Here is an 18,744-nt window from a genome sequence, read left to right as displayed (position 1 = left end):
CCAAGGGAATATATATTTGTCTAAGGTGAAACCTCGTCATTTAATCCCATGTTTAAATCCAATTAATCTTCCTGACGATTTTTTGTGTTCAAAACGTTTGACAAATACTAAAGGTTTGGATAGCCATAAAGTTAAAAACCGTTTGAGCACTAATGACAATAACTTCAGCCAATTAAGGTCAGAATTAAAAAAAATGTATTAAGATTGAGGGTTTGTTTGGGATTTGCTTATTTTGCTGAAACTGAAATTTTTTTGTTGAAAGTACTTTAGATAAAGGTAATAGTTAGTTGAAATAGTACAGTGGGACCCATGCCTAGTACTAAAAAGTGCAGTGGAACCCATGAATAGTAACAAAAATAAGCTGAATAGTAAAATAAGTTGACAAAAAATAAGCTATCCAAAGTCAACTTGAATAAAGGGAAAAACGTTAGCCACTAACGTTTACTAGGCAGGCAACTCATAACAGATAGTTGAATGAAAGGTAATAAATATAAAATATTTCTATTTTTATAAAAATATTTTAACAAGAACAAACTGCCACATGGCTGTAACTTATTCTTAATTCTTGCACAAACTGATATTAATTTAATTACATCATTAAGCCTATTCAATTACACATTGGAGCTTTACATTGATGCTGCTGGACACTTAGCTGCTGCTGATGCATTCGTTACCGCATCACTATGTGAGTAAGGTGAAGATTTCTTTTTTTGGGGGGGGGGGGGGGGGGGGGGGGGGGGGGGGGGTGTCATGCCTGTTTTGGGTGGTGACAAAGAATTCTCATCATCAAGCCTCTTTGCCAAGGATTTATTGGTCATTTCACGGAAGGCAATTCTTTGGAGAATTTGGAGTATGGCAATCTAAATTGCTCTAGTGGGATGATCAGCCGTGGAGTTGTTTGTAAGAGAATTTTTAATTAAATCTCCTGTTCTTTAGTGCTCAATCTAGCTATCTAATGAGCTATATATCACTAGAGCACTCTTTCGTCACAAAATTTCAAATAAGGTTAGAGTTATCATAAATGACATATGTTAGACCATTTTATTAATGTGTTTTTTCAACTAGTCTATATATATATATATATAAAACCGAAGCCTTTGCTGGCACCACAATTTTCCACATCAGCACAATATTTAAAAAATAAAAAATAAATAAAAATTATAACTCCTCAAAACCCTAGCAACCTTACCCCTCTCTCAAGTTAAGAAATATAAAGCCACGGTTTTTGCAAACTCTCTCTTTCTTCAAACGTAGGAAGCCCTAAAGCATTCAAGATCTACAAAACCCTAGCAACCTTACCCCTCTCTCAAGTTAAGAAATATAAAGTCACGGTTTCTGCAAACTCTCTCTCTCCAGACGTAGGAAGCCCTAAAGCATTCAAGATCTACAATGCACGGTATAGATTTTAGCTTATAAAGTTCAATTTTTGTAAGGTTAGTTTTGTTTATATATTAATTAATACATAGTACTTTGTTCACCATTGAATACTCATATAATCAATTTCCAATTCAGTGTTCAAGAATTAAACCAAAATTCTAACTGCGCTATCATAAAATATTATTATTAGTATGAATTTTATGGAATTGCGGTGTTCAAGAATTAAACCAAAATTCTTTTAAATTATCTATAATATTTTGTCCTCTGAAAATTTTATCTCTTTGATTTTAGTATATTGTGTTTCTTAAGCTATAGAGAGATTTTCTTTGATTTCTGCAAACTCTCTCTCTCTCCAGATGTAGGAAGCCCTAAACGCACGGTATAGCATTCAAGATCTACAACTCACGGTATAGCTTTTAGCTTATAAAGTTCAGCTTTTGTAAGGTTAGTTTGTTTATATATTTAGTCCTTATGTTTAGGTTTAGGTTTAGGTTTTAAGAGATTTATATATTACTACTATGTGGCTGAATTTCCCGTGACATCAGTTTTATGTTTTTTTTTTTTTTTTTTTTTAATTTGTTTTATGTAAGGTTAGTTTGTTTACATCAGTTCTTTATCTCAAAGATAAGACTTTTATTTCTACCGCAAGAACTATTTAGGTATGTATCCCTTGCAAGCACATATGAACTTAAATTGTCTTTTAATATATGTATGCTTTATTATTTTCTAATAGTTTTCCCGTGCATCGCACGGGTTAGCGACTAGTTTTTATAGAGTCTAAACCTCCTATCCCATTTTTGCTGAATTATATTACAACAAAATGATAAATTATAAATACTTTGTTTCTTTCTATTACTTAGAAAAAAAACATTAAATAGTGGCAAAATATGCATTTAGATTTTAGAGTATCAATAACTCTAAATTGCGGTGCGCAAATTTGAAATCAGCTAAACTTCATATAAAAAACTGAGTTAAATAACAAGCGTTCCCCACTTGTTCCAAGCTTGCACCCATATACGATTTACACAAAAAGCTTGCCAAGCTCTACACTATTAGACATTATATCAGCCTAAAAACAATTTGACCTATATGCCCAAAAAAATGTGGATAGGGCTCTTAACTCTGTGTTTAGCGTCATTCCATTCCAGTGATGCTGATAAACTGGAAATATTGTTCAATGGTGGCCCCTTTATCACAACCATGAAAGATTTTTTCTCGTACAAGTGACTAAAAGCTAGTTCTTTCGGAACAACAATGACCTTGAGAGTTGCTGGCGCCTTGACAATTGCCTTGTATATAGCTTTTTCCAAGCCAACATTTGTAACTATCCTATGAAAGATGGCTGATATAGTAGAGTTAGCGCTATTAAGTTGCAAATACATGGATGGGTAATTTAGGGCATCATGTCCTCCAATGTCAGGGATACTTGAGCAATTTGTGTTCTCTTCAGTGAACACTTTTAGTGCTGTCCTGGAGTAACCCTCATTACATAGGAAGTGGATGTAGTCGGACTTTGACACGTTATAGATCAAACCGGGATGCAGTGCTCTAACTGGGTAAATTTGGCCGGCCCCGTAGGCTAACTTAGCTTGGATATCCTTGATTTTCGATTCAGATGCTGATCATCAATTAAGAAGCAAAATTATAAAACACTCAGAAAGCCTAGCTAATTTTCATATAAAACTTATTTTAGGGAAGTATGGGATGATATCTTGATCTATGTGTTTAAACAGAAGGAATACATATGTTAAGATTATTACAAATTTTACTACTTGGGCTTAACACACTAAGGTGACTATAAATTTGATTGGTGCAACTTCAATAACTAATAAATAAATATTTAAATTATTTTTTTGTGAATAGTGTCGCACTAGTTTGTAAGGGTAGTGCAATAAAATTTGTAGCATCTCTAAAGTCACTCGTAAAATGAATATCATTAATTTCTTGTTAGAAAATAATCATCTTCATTAATCACGGAGAAAGTCCATATCACAATTATGATTTGAATTAAGTTGTCACAACAGATATATATTAACATGTGTAATATTTACTCTAAACCAATTGGGATGTTAAGTATTAACAACATTGCTGGTAAACAATGAGCAATGTGATTGCATTGGAGAATTTCAATTAAACACTAATAACCTCTAATTGACACCATTCAAGTAGGGGTTCTTGTAAAGTGGCATAATCTTTGACACATCATGAGTTTAAATGGGAGAATTTAAGGAGACTAACCAGTTGTTATTAAGGCTGATTTGATTGCAGCGGGAGACTAATTAGGGTGGAATGATTTGACATAGGTAGCGGTAGTTGCCACATGAGGGCAAGCCATTGATGTTCCAGAAATTATATTATACACATCAAATCGGTTGTCTTTAAGATCCCTAGTCACTAATGAAAGTTTAGAGTAAGCAGCTAGAATATCTATTCCAAGTGCCACAATATCTGGCTGCAAATCATTTATAATTTAAAACCCTCATTCTAGTATATATGCTAAAAAAAACACACACAAATTTATGCCTATAATGGTAATCATTGCAAGGGTTACCTTAATTATGGTGGAAGAGATTGTGTTTGGACCTCGGGATGAAAAGGAAGCCACAAAGGGTGTAGTGGCATTGTGGACTGCTGTAAACTTGTATATAACAGCTTGAGGGGCTCTGAAAGTTTTACCAATGAAAAAAAAAATCCATAAAGAAAATAAAAATATCAATTAAAAAATAAAAATAGGTAGAATGAAAAAAAAAAAAAAAGAATTTGGTTCCCTATACTTACCTGGTTGAGTTAACATATATTTCAATTTTGTCACTGACATTAGTATCAATGAAGGCAGCAGGGATGGTAAATGTAAAGCCTGTATCTGACTGCTGTTGGAGAGATACAATAGCCCCCAACCCATCGATTTGCTTAATGTAATCTTGAATTAGTCCTTCTTTGCATAGCACAATCTTTCCCTTGACCTTATTCGCGTCCAGACTCCCTTTATCACACAACTTGCCCAATTCTTTAATTGATTAGTGCTACTAATATTAGCAGTTTGACTCTGAATATATATATATATATATATATATATATTAGTTTAGGTGATCTTCAATTAAATTTGAAATAATAATCATACTCTAACATAATCTAAGTGTATATGTGTGAAACTTATTCCTAGAGATTTGAACTCTAATCCTTGCCCTTCTTCCCTTTATCCCACAAGAACTTATATTTGTAAAGGGACTATTGCGTCAAGGGTAAGCATCAATTAAAATTCCTTATAATTACTAGGGAGAGTGATCTTGTTCTAAACTTCTATTGGCTGCTTTTACTGCGGTGGTTAGAGGGTACATCCGTTTATTTGGTGAAAACGTGTTGATGGAAAATCCCTGTTATACAATGCACCAGTAAATGTATATGTTAAAATCATATATATATTTAGAAAACCCACACACAAATCAATGAAGAAATATTAGACTCATTATTAAATATTATAGAACTCAAAGACTCATCAAATATTAGAAAGAAGTAACTTACAACAATCTTCTCAACCAAAAAAAAAAAAAAAAAAAAAAGGAGCTTACAGCAATTTTTATGCCATTTCCAACTTTAACCAGAGTCCTAAACTGCCAATCCATGCCAGAAGCACCAACAGTCAATATCCAAGGAGTTGTGTTCTGCACAGAATACAAAATTGGACCGCTATTCCCAGCTGAACATGTTGTCAAAATCCCCTTCTTCATTGCATGAAAGGCACTGATCGCAATGGGATTGTCAAAATAGCTAGTCGAATCCGATGGATATTGATATCAAGTCAACTCCATCATTAATGGCATCATCCAGTCCAGCCATAAGGTCTATATCACTGCAACCATCGGCCCAACACACCTTGTACATTGCAATGCGTGCTGATGGAACCCAACCTCGAGTTATGCCTTTGGCTAAACTGTATAAGCTTGCCCTTGCTATCAACGCACTTGCTATGGTGGACGAAGTGTGACTGCCGTGGCCCTCCTTATTTATTGGGGATTTATGGGTGGGGAGTGGTGGAAGTGTGGTTGTAGAACCTTGCACCTATTATCCTGCTGCATAAAATGTAAATGGCTTGGAAATTAAATGAGACATCCATGCATGTACAGAAGTAATATTTAAAAAGACAAATGGTTGATATGTTATTTTGTGACTGGAATAAAATTACTTTAATTTAGATTCATTCAACATAATTAATCAAATATTGTGTTATTAGACACATTGTTTTGTGGTAGGTCACAATCTAGGGGAGAGATTGAGATTGTTTACTTGTTACAGCCAGTGAAGTTGCCTTTGACTTGGCATGTACCCTTCCATTTTGATGGAGGAGGTCCAAATACTTTGTCGTCAAAACTTGGAGCATCAATATAAATTCCTAAAAAATAAGGGGAGGAGACTAGAAAGATTAGAAAAGTGATTAAAATCCTCCACGATGACAGGTTACATGGAAAAGTCAAAACTCTATGAGAAGTAATCTTAATTTAGTACCTGTATCTAATACACCAACAATAATATTACTTTCAATTTGATGATTTCTCTTCACTGATTGAGGCATTCCTAAGAAATCCCATTATACATTTTTAGACCCCTTAAAACACAACCAGATTAACCTAGGTAATTAGCCAAGTGATTACTTAGTTAAATCATCAAGTCTAGGTTAACACACATATATCATATTATTGTAAAGTGCGGAAAATAAAGAACACAACAATATTATAACCCAAGAAAACCAAACCCGTAGAAAACTTGGGGAGGATTTGACCTAGCTATCCTCAAGGTAAAAACCAAATCCACTATGAAAGAATTGAAGTTTGTACAATAGAACTTAGACCACTAACATTCTATTGCTATCCACCAGTAGAAAACTTACTACCACAACCCCATGATAGTTCCGAGACCATGGACTACTTCTTTCTTTGGCCTTTGCAAAACACAAACACCCACGCTTGTGACTTTGAGATCCCACTCAAAGGTTTAGCAACACAAACTCTCCTGTTTGTGACTCCAAGACCACCCTTGAAGGTTTAGATCATCAGCACCTTTGATGACTAGAGAAGGCAGCAACTTCTACAACACCGGATCTTGAGATTCTTCAAGTAATAATACCAGTAGAAGATATGAGAGAGCTTTTTAGGAACAAAATCCTAAATACAAAAGAGGCACACTCTTCTCTCTCTAAAAAGTCTTATAAAAACGTGCTTAGGGTTTCCTTTATATACTGGGAGAAGTATATCAGAAACCTTAATCCTTAATGGGCTTGAACTGCTGTTTGGGCTTAATTAAAATTCTGCAGATAGGACTTTCGATCGGTCGAGCCTGTCTTTCAATCAGTCGAGCCTGTCTTTCGATCGATTGAACCAGGTAGATTATGAAATCTTTTACCTGCAGCTTGTATGTTCTTGAATCTTGACTTGAATCACCTTGAGCATTGTCTAATAATACCTATTGACTCTAAGATCTATATCTAGACATATTTGTGTACACGATTTGCCAATTGTTCTAAACATTTAGAACCTAACACCCATGATCTTGTGGTGTGAATTTTTTGCATTTTGCTAGGAAACACCGACACCACATTTTCATTCTCTGTAATGGATGCATATATGTATATAAATTACATAAGACAATCAACCCAAGAAAAAGAAAAAGAAATGATGTGTAACATGAAGTTTTTAATGTGCACCTTGTAGTCTTTGAAGTTCTTGTGGCAATAGGTTTGCTGCAAATGCATTAAAACTCTTTGTGTAGCTATAGATTCTGGACTGTTGGGCAATATGATCAATGAAAAATGACAATACTCAATCGTTTAATTGTCTACCCAAATGTTACAAATTTATTTATTTTTTAATGAGAAACAAAGTACAAATACACACACACACACAAGGGAGAGGGAAAGATGTTCTAACACAAAGGCACACCACAACTCTACTCAAAAGCCATGATAACTTTTAAGAGAGGGTGGGGCAAGTTATACAACACACAACACTCTCTCTTAAGGAATGTGGGACAATTATTTATTTATTTTTTTGAGAAACAAATACACACATAAGAGAGGAAAAAGTGTTACAGTTTGTTGCATGCTAGATGTGATGTCATATCATATATGAATACACCCTAAAAACTAATTTTATATCATAGAAAAGCACGATGCTATACATATTGATAAGCTCCTAAGTCCTAAGTCCTATAGGCATTATGGAACCCTCCCCACCACCAAATCTTTGACCCTTGTATAAATTATACCTACCAAATTTGTTATATATGAAGTTGAACCGTTGGAATGTATAATTTACTTTCCATGAAAGTGAAGAACAAATCAACATTAATTGCTAGAGAAAATTTTGGGATTAGTGAACAAATTAAGAGATTGATTGCTAGAGAAAATCATGGGATTAAGACAATTAATATTTAATATGTAATTCAAATTAAGATTATTTTTTACTTTTGTATGTAATTCTATTATAAATATGGATTCTATTGTAATTTACTATCATGAAAGGTGTATGAGAAAATATAGTCTTTTGAGCTCGTCTCGTAGATGTTGGCCATTTGGCTGAATCATGTAAACTCTAATGTTATCTCTCTTCTTCCTTCTCTTTTCTTTATATCTCATTTACCAATTTCTACATGAACTATTACAGGTATAAATTACCACCCAAAAAAAAAAAAAAAAAAAACCATTCCATGTAAGAAACAAATGGAAAACTATTATTGTTTGAATTAAACATGAGTAGATGTAAGCATGAAATTTTTAGATATTTTGTCATCCAACTTACTCTTTAACAACTGAAGAAAGCAAGTTGTGATGAAGATCAGTAGCAGAGGCTTTTGATTGCGGTGCCTCTCCCATGTACACGATGTATGCCTATGTGGTAATGAAAAACAAATTTCTGATTATAAGAAGGAAATTATAATATTAAATAATATACATTATTATTGTTCATACAAATTATAAAAATATATTTACCTTTCTAAATGTGTCACTAGAACCATGAGTGAATGACCAATGAAGCTGCATAGCCAGAAGGAAGAGGGTGATCATACAAATTCGAACCATTTTTGATTCCTCCTTTGTATACAGTACCGCTCTGCCTTTCTCTCTTGCTTTCAGTCTTGCTCCTATATTTATAGTAAGAGATTTTGTCTTTTGTGTTTTTGATAGGCCAAAAACGAATTGACCCCTTGTGATAAATTAATTGATTAATTAGCCAAGTTTATTAATTAATCAAATTAACATGCAAAGCACGTGGTAGTACAAACAAATCACCAATAAATTAATTATGCAGCAGAAAATAAATAACACTGTGATTTGTTTATGAATGGGGAAAACCTAACGACAAAAACTCCACCAGGTGATTTTCAGGTCACCAATCCCGAAATTCCACTATTATCAAAATAAGCGGTTACAAGTAAAGGAATCCCAGTACCTTATACCAACCTACAGTTGAACCCTTACCGCAATACTCAATTGGACTTGTTCTGTAGTGACAATTTCCCTTTTTGATGCACGGCTCCCAACTACGTGACTAACCAATGCGCGGATCCCAGATCGGACTTCAATCACCAACTAAAGAAGGTTGTTGGCTGCAAAGTTCTTCAGTTCATCCCAACGACAAAGATCAAGAAGATGCTTGGTCACAAAACCCTACGGTACACATACACAACAACTTTTTCACAAGAATGATGAACTAGGGAAAAACTTTGTCTCCGGTTACAAATTGCTTGAACAAACTTTGCTCAACACTTGTGCAACTTGTGTACACTTTGACGGCCCTTAAAATAATCATTTTATATGTCTAGGGTTAGAAGAAAAGAAGGCCCAAACACATAATCACGGATTAGAGTCAAAATAGAATTGAAATTCTGTTTTTCATAAAGCTCGACAGATAGCTGTCTGTCGAGGTGCTGTCGAGCAGCTGTCGAGCCTTGGGGCTGGAACAGCTTCTTAAGCTCGATGGATAGCTAGCTGTCGAGCTAGCTGTTGAGCTTTAATGAACAACACTTCTTCAACTTGAATCTTGGATAGACTTGCATGTCTTTAACACTTGATCTTGAAACACAGTTTCTTGAAGTATTAAACACATCCTAGATAGACCCAAATACAAGTAAAGTGTGTTTTGTCATAGGATAAGCCAATTACACAAAATAGTGACATATGTTCCTAACAAGTGAATCACATATGTCCTAATAATCTCCCCCTTTGGCAATCCGTGATAAAATCACAACAAACAAATGAATATATGAGAAAAGTCATAAATCACTCAACTCATATTCACTTGTTGAATACAATAAAATCTATCCTAACACAAACTCTTGAAAAACTTTGCAAGAAGAGAATTTATGGCAAGTAGACTTTGATAACTTGTATTTCTGAAACACTTTTAAACAAAACTCATCAAGGCATCTTTGTGTGAAACAAAAATAATAGATTGCATACACGTAATAAGAAGCATGTGCATAAAGAGAGAAAAGAAACAACACATGTAAGAGTAGGTGAAAGAAACATACATCAACATATAAAAAGAAGATAAGTACAATGTATGTCAAAATGGTCACAAGACCCATGTGCAAGAATAAATGTATCTGAAATAGAGAAAAGAAAAGATACATGTAATCCTCACTACATCCCTTAGATATCAACACTCCCCCAAACAAAATGTCCTATACTCACTCTCCCCTTAAGAATGACTACTCTCATATCCAAAACTACTCCCCCTTTTTGTCACGAGTGACAAAGGATAAGAGTGTCAAGTAGACATCTCATCGATAGAGCTAGCATCTCCATCATCATCATCTGAAGCATCATTGTCATCACTATCATCATCATCATCATCATCCTCAGACTTAGAAGCCATTAGAGGAGGTGGTGGAGGAGAAGCCTCAGGAGCAAAACCACCCATGGTCACCTGTTGCTGTGCAATACGACCGACACGAACATTCACCTGATACAACTCTGTAGAAAGTGTATCAAGGCGAGCATCCATACACTGTAGCTACGCCATGATGTCTCCTAGAGTCACATCGCCCGAAGAAGAAGAGGGAGAGGATGTGGATGGAGTAGAATGAGACGGAGCAGAATGGGAGAGAGGAGTTGCTGAATCTGATTGCCAAGACTGAAATTACGCCTTGCTACATTTAACGATAGCATAGTCTATGGCACACATGACAAGAAAATGGTCGGAAAAGGGAAAAGGAATAGAAAAATGGCATAGAATCCACATGATAGCCGAAGGGAAAATGAGCTTATCACGGGTAGCCGTATCCCTATACACATCTAAGATAGAAAGAATGAAATGTGAAGGAAAATCTATAGTGAGATGCTTTAATATAGACAGCAAAAATCGAGCACGAGGCTCTGTGATAGAGTTATAGTGAGATAGTGGGTGCAAAACAAAAGTCATCACCATGTTCATGAATCTAGGACCTTTAGCAAAAGGCCGACATGGTGTGAACTGACAATCACCCCAATCTGTGGGATGCTCACAGAAAGCGGAAATCATCTCGTCTTTGGACACAGTCTAGAGATGCTCACAACCAGGTAGTCAGGATGCTCTACCCTCGGAACATGAAGCACATTCGCAACAAGCTACAGTGTGACTACAATGTGTGTACCTTGAACGCGAGTAGAAAAGAGAGGTACTGAAAAATTGAAACCGTGCATGTTGGAGTAAAAATCTTGGATCAGCATGGTCGGACAAGTGACCCGAACGTCACATAGTGACTCCCATCCCTGACTGTGAATGACAGTGGGAAGGTCAGTGTCAGTAAAGTCTGCCAAAATGACTCGGCATTCTGAATTAACACCACATCGAGAAAAGTTCTTCAAGAAGTCCTTTCGGGCATTCTCATCACGGAACCGAATATGAGAAGGAGTAGGATCAGAAGAAGACAATGCCCTATAACGCAAGCGGTTCTGGGATGAAGTTGACTTATGCTTAGGTGCCATAGATACGACTAACCTAAACAGAAAGAGAGGGAGAGAAAGAGAGACAATCAGAAAAGTCCCAAAGCAATTCAAATATAACAAGTATATTGAAAAGAGAGTACGTATGCATGGGGAATGCATGAACATGTGAAATGCAAAAGAAATTGCATCATGGGCTCAGCCCAATCCAATCCTACCAGCACACAATCAATTGCACACATCTAAAATGCATGATAATACTATTATTATGCTAATGTGATGCAATGCATGAGATTTTAAACTCATTTAATCATAAACCCATCCCAAAATTTTAACAACTCATCAATTTTGAAAAACCCCAAAAAATTTCAAAAACCCCAAAACCTAGGTCTAAATGCATGAAATGCATGAAGAATGAGAGAAAAAGAACACATACCAAGTGATTTGAAGCAAGGAAAGGCCAAAAATCACGTGGGCTGAAGGTTTAGAGGGAGAAGAAATTTTTGGGAGGAGAATAGGAGCGGATAGATCGAGAGAGATCGAGAAAATGAGAATCGGATCGCGACAACCCAATATATAGCACTTCAGTAATTCTTGACAGATTGAGGTGTCGAGCAAGGTGTTGAGCTAGGTGTCGAGGATTTTGCGTCGGCAGATACAAGTGTCGAGAAAGTGTCGAGGTACAAAAACATTAGACACAGGAGATGAGGCTCGATTAATCCATCAGGTGTCAAGAAGCTATCAAGGATCTAGGAACTTTCTAGTTTGATCCACCAGCTATCGAGGATCTGTCGAGATTGCGATAAGAAAGGACCTTAAGAGCTCGACAGATAGCCAGGTATCGAGGAGGTAATGAGGAGGTGTTAAGATTGCTTTAAAATTGTTTTTCAAGAAGGGAAAAACACAGATATGAATGCAATCAAGCATGAAACTCAACCAAAGATCGAAGCAACATTTTAAGCTCTCAAAATCATCTCTCAACAAAAATTTTAAGCACAATGATCCCAAACACACACACACACACACACACACACACACACACACACACACACACACACACATACACACACACACACACACACACACACACACACACAAAACAAGTTTAACCAATTTTATATTTCAAAAATAAGTTAAGACAGTTTAGTAAGCATACATTAACACATGTAAAACCTTGTGATGGCCAAAACACATTGTACCTGCACATGTATCAAAAGTAGCAAAGAATGTTGCGTGTTGTGTGTGAAAAACATTGAAAGATTGCATAAGTGTATACATGTTATGACGATTTGAGATATGAGAAAATCACTTTAACTCACACACAATTATAACTGTTTGATGGGGACTATTACCTTCGAGGTATATCCTATAAGTCCCACATCTCCTAGAATACACACTTGCAACCATATTTAAAGTATTTTGATCTTTTTACTTTTCATTTTCTTTGCATATTTTATTTATGCAAATTATGCATGTGCATATAAGAGAGAGAAAAGAAATACCTAATGATGGTAAGCATTTGACATTCCAATTTTGCTATGCTGAAGAACACAAATGTCATTGACACTACACTTTTGCTATGTCGAAACATACATGTGTCATATTATGATTGGCGGGCAATAGTGGTGAGTGGTTATTTATGCATTTTTCTTAGGATTTTCTAGTCCTTCCTGTCAAAAAGAGTGATATGAGTGTTAAGTACAAGAGATAACTTAATCTTACTCCTCACAAACAAGAGCCACAAAGCTCACTTGCTTAGTTGTGCACAGAGATACTCATCTAAGTTACAAGAGATACAAAGTTAAGAGAACTTTGTTTCAATGGCCATCCAAGGTACACAATTACCAATGTACACAAAACACACACTGTTTTTGTATTTTTTTGATTTTTCAATTTTTTATTTATTTTTATATTAAAACAAAATAATCAAAACTGAAAACAAACAAAAACATGTTAAACAATGCAAAGTATAAAAACTAGACTGACTCAAAACTTGAAAGCAAAACACACAAGTAATGTACACACAAAAACAAGAAGAGAGAGAGAGAGAGAGAGAGAAAGAGAGAGAGAGAGAGAGAGAGAAGTGATAGAATCACTTGGAGCCCTTTTCCTTCCACATTCTGAAAGAACCTTTTCTTTGATTAAACCCTTGAACCGGCGGTGAGGGGGAAGAATTAAAATCGTTCAAGTTCGAAAGGAATATAAAGGCTTTGAGAAGATCTCCAGAGGGAGCAAGAGAGGATTGAAGCTGATTCTGGCTTCTTGATGCTATCATGCCATTGCTCTATTGAGTGGTAAGCCACTTATAGTAATTTGGTCGAGTATGACCGGCAACTCCACAATAATGACAGAGATGCTGCTTCTTTAGTTTAGGCTTTTGAGAGTTAGCCTTCTTAGCCCTAGGGTTCTTAACTTCCTTCTTATCTTGCTTAGGGGGTGCTCCTAAGATAGATTTTCTCTTGTCTAAGTTCTCACTAGCTAAAACAGTTTTAACATTATTGTTCTCAATTTCAACATTATTGCTAGGAGGAACAAAAACAGTAGTACTAGTAGAAGCAGTATTAGAGGAAGAGAAACCATACCCTAAACCTGTTCGATCAGAAGCAGATTTCTGAAGACTGAGCATCTCATCAAGCTTTGCACTTGAAGTCCTTTGACTTGAAACAGCTCCGCTTCAATCTTCTTGGTCTTCTTAGCCAAGAAATTGTTCTCGTATCTTAGTGCTCCAATAGTCTGATTAGCCTCATCAAACTTTGTGGACAGCTCTTCACGATTAAACCACATCACTGAGCTTCTTGGTGGTCAGCCTGTAAAGTTTCTCATGTTTCTCAGAAAGCTTGTATAATTTCTCATAGGCTGTATGGATATCATCTTGATCATCCATCTTCTCAAACTTGGATTCCACTAATTCCTCTTCTTCAACCACATCTTCAACAATCCCATCAGTAGGATTAACAGTGGCAGTGACGGCATTCAAGATTTCGTCATCCTCATTGTCGGAATCATCCTCAGGCTTGGTGTCGCTCAAGGTAGTAACAAGTGCCTTGCTCTTCCCAATGCTTATGAGATATGTAGGACACTCTTGTTTCATGTGACTAAAGCCTTGATACCCAAAGAACTTAGGTTCTACAGGAACAGTGTACTGACCGCCATCCCTTGCATCTTTTTTCCCTTTGTCTTGGATCTTGAACTGAGAAGAAATGGATTGCCTACGGTCCTTGTCGAAGCCCTTTCCATTGGCATTCTTCATAAACTTCTTGAACTGCCTGGTGATGTAGGACTTCATCTTAGAATCTTCATCATTTGAAGACTCATCTGTCTCATTGCTCTTGGCCTTTAGTGCCATGCTCTTGCCTTTACCCGTCTTACCAATCCTAGTCAACCCTAGCTCGTAGGTCTGCAGATTTTCAACCAACTCTGTCAAAGGAATCTTGTCAACGCCCTTTGATTCCTCAATTGCCATAATCTTAGCATGGAATCTCTCAGGTAAAGATCTGAGCATCTTTCTCACAATCTTGGGTTCAGGAATGGTTTCCCCAAGATTAAAAGCTGAGTTCACTATGTCCTTGAGCTCGGCAAAGACTCATCGAACGACTCATCCTCCTCCATCTTAATCTCTTCAAAGCTTGTAGTGAGCCTCTGAAGCTTTGAATCCTTAACAACCTTTGTTCCTTCATAGGTTGTTTGGAGGATGGTCCATGCTTCCTTAGCAGTTTCAGTGGAGGATATCTTCTTGAACTCCTCATTGGTGAGTGCACTGAATAAGGCATTCAATGCTCTGCTGTTGAAGTTTGCTGCCTTGATCTTGGCATCATTCTAGTCGGCCGGCGCTTCCTTCGGCTTGGTCAAGCCTATCTCAATAGCTTGCCACACTTTCTCATCTAAAGATTGCAAGAAAGCTCTCATGGGTACTTTCTAGTATGCATAGTTAGTGCCATCAAATAAAAGAGGTATGATTAACGACTGTCCTCTATCCATGACAAACAGGGGTCAATGGATCAACACAGCAAAGATTAAACCCTAATTAGAGTGTGCCCACTCTGATACCACTTGATAGGCCAAAAAAGAATTGACCCCTTATGATAAATTAATTGATTAATTAGCCAAGTTTATTAATTAATCAAATTAACATGAAAAGGTAGCACAAACAAACCACCAATAAACTAATTATGCAGCAAAAAATAAATAACACTGTGATTTGTTTATAAATGAGGAAAACCTAATGACAAAAACTTCACCGGGTGATTTTCAGGTCACCAATCCCGAAATTTCACTATTATCAAAATAAGCGGTTACAAGTAAAGGATCCCAGTACCTTATAGCAACCTACAGTTGAACCCTTACCCCAATACCCAATTGGACTTGTTCTATAGTGACAATTTCCCCTTTTGATGCATGGCTCCCAAGTACGTGACTAATCAATGCGCGGATCCCAGTACGCGACTTCAATCACCAACTAAAGAAGGTTGTTGGCTGCAAAGTTCTTCAGTTCATCCCAACGATGAAGATCAAGAAGATGCTTGGTCATAAAACCCTACGGTGCACATACACAGCAACTTCTTCACAAGAATGATGAACTAGGGCAAAACTTTGTCTCCGATGACAAATTGCTTGAACAAACTTTGCTCAACACTTGTGCAACTTGTGTACACTTTGACGGCCCTTAAAATAATCCTTTTATATGTCTAGGGTTAGAAGAAAAGAAGGCCCAAACATATAATCACGGATTAGAGTCAAAACAGAACTGAAATTCTATTTTTCATAAAGCTCGACAGATAGCTGTCTGTCGAGGTGCTAGCTGTCGAGCTTTTGAGCTTTAATGAACAACACTTCTTCAACTTGAATCTTGGACAGACTTGTATGTCTTCAACACTTGATCTTGAAACACAGTTTCTTGAAGTATTCAACACATCTTAGATCTACCCAAATACAAGTAAAGTGCGTTTTGTCAAAGGATAAGCCAATTACATAAAATAGGGACATATGTTCCTAACAAGTGAATCACATATGTCCTAACAGTTTTCCTATTTTGGTGGAGATTTTTGAGCTAAAATGGAATCTTTGACTTTTTCCAAAATTACGATTCTTGCATAGACTAATTAATTAAAGGTATTGCATAGACTAATTAATTAAAGGTAAGGATGGGGAGATTGCTAAACAAATGATTCTCCATCTCACAAGGTTTAATTGTGCAATATTAGAAAAAGAGAAGCAATGTTTTCTTTTTTCTATCTTTTGCTTGATAGGAAAATTAGAATTGGAAGCAGAGGTGTTCAGGTGTAACTTCAATATAATTAGTTTCCCACCGTTTCTTTTTTAGCTTGTCATCCTTTTTAGGAGGAGACGCTGAAAAAATTACTGCGTTGAAATTTTTTGTTTTTAGAGATTTTTTATTTTTAATTTTGAATTACTTAAACAATGTACAATTCCTCAAAATTAAACAATGTACAAATTAAGAGTTTGTTAATTATATAACTAAAGCAAGTGTTAAAACTAACTTCTAAAACTAACGTTGGAGGCTGAAGTAGAATTTTAACAACTTTTTTTACACCTTAACAATTTCATCATGCCACAACATTGTTGTAGCGTAAAAAAATTTCATAATTAAATTTTTTTTTTTGAGAAACTAACATACACGTACACACAAGAGAGAGGGAAATGAGTTCTAACACAAAAACACACCACAATTCCACTCAAAAGTGGTGGTAACTTTTAAGAGAGAGTGAGACAAGTCATACTACACACAACATTTTATTGGATAAATTAAACGCTTTAGGCAAGATTATGTGACACTTAATGGAAAATTTGGACGAATGTGCTACTAAAGCAAACAGAGAATAACTTTAGGGGGTAAAATTTAAATTATGAAACTTTAGGGTGAAAATTCCAAAGAACCCAAACTTTAGGGGTGTAGCTTGCACTTTTGCGTTTATTTATAGTTATGGAATCTTTGTTGGGTTATAGATTGACTCCAGTTAATTAATCTAATTTCCTAAGTTAATTAATTAGTTAAATTACATGCAAATCATATTAAAGCACGACCAAATCACCAAACTAAATTAAGTGTAGTGGAAATAAGTTTGACACATGTGATTTGATCATGATGGGGAAACAGGCAAAACTTTATTGGGTGAATTTCAAGTCACCTTTCTCAAAGAATCCACAAATAAGAAAAAAGCGGTTACAAGTACAATAAATCTTACCCTACAAGCCTATCCTAAAGTACCTACATATAGTAGAACCTACTTAGCTATACTTGTCTTAGCTTTAATCCCCAATTGGACTTGATCTTGTAGAAGATTTTTCCTTTGCATGAATCTCCCTATCCATGACTGACTCCATAGCAATCTTTTTGATTGTTGTAGCTTTGCAAAGTTCTTCAATCCACGCTTGGATGAATTGAAAGTAGCTTGTTACACAACCTTAGGCTCACAAACGTCGCAACAACTCCTATTATGCGTGTGTCTCTCTGTCTCTTTGATGACGACTGTAAAATATTTCTTTTATATGCTCAAGAACCCTAGTGCATGAATTCCTACAAAGCCAAGTCATCATGGCTGAAAATAGAACTAAACGTTCAGTTTTCCCAAAGCTCGATATATCGAGAGTTGTCAAGCTGGGTACTGAAATTCATTAAATCTTGAGAAACTGATAGGTATTGAGCCATGTATCGAAACCTACAAATTCAATTTTTCTTAAGTAGTCTTGTGTTTTCAATCATACCAATTGTTTATTAAACTTGTTTATCCCAATGAGGTCTTCTTGAATATATACTAGAAACTAAGAATCAAATACACATAAAGTGTGTTTTGTTGAAGGATATGCCAATACAAAAATTTATGACCCTTAAAACTTGTTCATTTTCCCTTAGATATAATACCAATAGTACCATGATTGATGTAGCATGATTGTACCTAGTACACAAAAGTTCTATTTTTATAGAATTTGAGTTAATTGATTAATTAGGTCTTACGTACCCCCTCCCCCTTTTTTTTTTCTTTTTTTTATTTGTAGATTTTGGTTGTAGTTTATTGAATATATATAGACACACTAGTCGCTAACCCATGCTATGCACGGGAATAGCTACTAGATGAGTTCCAGGAAAAAAAAAAGCCATTATTTTTGAGTTGGAGTAGTAAGCAAAAATGCATGAAATTAAAAAAAAATATTGAAAAAAATAGCATAAAGTTTTATTAGTAATGTTGTTTTATTTATTAGTTTTTTGTGGAAAGGAATAAGAGACAGAATGTTGCGTCTCTAATTTAGTTAGTGTTGTATATATCATTATTATTGATTCCGTTCCGTTCCGGTTGGAACGATCGGAATATTTCGTACCTGCATTAAAACCGATACCATAATACCCCTCATTCCACCTCGGGTCAAATTTCGGCCTATTTCGGGGTGTTTCGGCCATTCCGGCCAATCTCGGCCGGTACCAGATTTTGGAT

General features: G+C 35.8%; 1 pseudogene; it reads right to left on the bottom strand.

Moving 5' to 3' along the window:
* Positions 1-2,462: 2,462 nt before the first annotated feature.
* Positions 2,463-11,338, bottom strand: LOC126721086 (subtilisin-like protease SBT4.15; annotated as a pseudogene).
* Positions 11,339-18,744: the final 7,406 nt, after the last annotated feature.

The sequence above is a fragment of the Quercus robur genome, chromosome 1 (genome assembly GCF_932294415.1).
Source record: "Quercus robur chromosome 1, dhQueRobu3.1, whole genome shotgun sequence".
Lineage (NCBI taxonomy): Eukaryota > Viridiplantae > Streptophyta > Magnoliopsida > Fagales > Fagaceae > Quercus > Quercus robur.
The sequence above is the reverse complement of the archived record's forward strand: the minus strand, read 5'-3'. Positions and strand labels throughout refer to the sequence as shown.